The sequence below is a fragment of the Scyliorhinus torazame genome, chromosome 6, assembly GCF_047496885.1.
Source record: "Scyliorhinus torazame isolate Kashiwa2021f chromosome 6, sScyTor2.1, whole genome shotgun sequence".
Classification (NCBI taxonomy): Eukaryota; Metazoa; Chordata; class Chondrichthyes; order Carcharhiniformes; family Scyliorhinidae; genus Scyliorhinus; species Scyliorhinus torazame.
The window spans coordinates 278,076,730-278,078,113 of NC_092712.1; the positions used below are offsets into that span (position 1 = coordinate 278,076,730).

Sequence of the window (1,384 nt, forward strand, 5' to 3'; positions counted from 1 at the left end):
CGGTGCCTTCCCCCGCATGCCAGTTTACTATCGGGCTGCTGGGGAACAGACACGCTTAATAAAGCCTCATCGACTTCACTCTGTTTGTCTCACGGAGTCTTTGTGCGCCACAGATAGTTTCTTTGACCAGTATGTAATGGGACCTACTAGGGAACAAGCAATCCTAGATCTTGTCCTGTGTAATGAGACAGGATTGATTAATGATCTCATAGTTAGGGATCCTCTCGGAAGGAGTGATCACAATGTGGTGGAATTTAAAATACAGATGGAAGGTGAGAAGGTAAAAACAAACACTAGTGTTTTATGCTTAAACAAAGGAGATTACATTGGGATGAGAGAAGAGCTGGCTAAGGTAGACTGGGAACAAAGACTTTATGGTGAAACAGTTGAGGACCAGTAGTAAACTGGTGCTGGTTTAGCACACTGGGCTAAATCGCTGGCTTTTAAAGCAGACTAAGGCAGGCCAGCAGCACGGTTCAATTCCCGTACCAGGCACCGGAATGTGGCGACTAGGGGCTTTTCACAGTAACTTCATTGAAGCCTACTCGTGACAATAAGCGATTTTCATTTTAGCTTTCCCTGGTGGTCTAGTGGTTAGGATTCGGCGCTCTCACCGCCGCGGCCCGGGTTCGATTCCCGGTCAGGGAACAACGATTTTGGGCAGCACGGTAGCCTTGTGGATAGCACAATTGCTTCACAGCTCCAGGGTCCCAGGTTCGATTCCGGCTTGGGTCACTGTCTGTGCGGAGTCTGCACATCCTCCCCGTGTGTGCGTGGGTTTCCTCTGGGTGCTCCGGTTTTCTCCCACAGTCCAAAGATGTGCAGGTTAGGTGGATTGGCCATGATAAATTGCCCTTAGTGTCCAAAATTGCCCTTAGTGTTGGGTGGGGTTACTGGGTTATGGGGATAGGGTGGCGGTGTTGACCTTGGGTAGGGTGCTCTTTCCAAGAGCCGGTGCAGACTCGACGGGCCGAAAGGCCTCCTTCTGCACTGTAAATTCTATGATAATCTATGACCAGTGGAGAACCTTCCAAGCAATTTTTCACAGTGCTCAGCAAAGGTTTATACCAACAAAAAGGAAGGACGGTAAAAAGAAGGAAAATCAAACGTGGATATCTAAGGAAATAAGGGAGGGTATCAAATTGAGGGAAAAAGTATAAAATGTGGCAAAGATTTGTGAGAGACTAGATGATTGGGAAACCTTTAGGGAGCAACAGAAAGCTACTAAAAAAGCTATAAAGAAGAGTAAGATAGATTACGAGAGTAAACTTGCTCAGAATATAAAAACAAATAGTAAAGGTTTCTACAAATATGTAAAACAAAAAAGAGTGGCTAAGGTCCTTTAGAGGATGGGAAGGGAGATTTAATAATGGGAGATGAGGAA

The 1,384-nt window shown here is 46.0% G+C and overlaps 1 non-coding gene across 1 annotated transcript; it reads left to right on the plus strand.

The window, feature by feature from the left end:
- Positions 1 to 576: 576 nt before the first annotated feature.
- trnae-cuc (transfer RNA glutamic acid (anticodon CUC)) lies at positions 577 to 648 on the plus strand. The gene has a single exon. It is a non-coding gene; the product is annotated as a tRNA-Glu (tRNA).
- Positions 649 to 1,384: the final 736 nt, after the last annotated feature.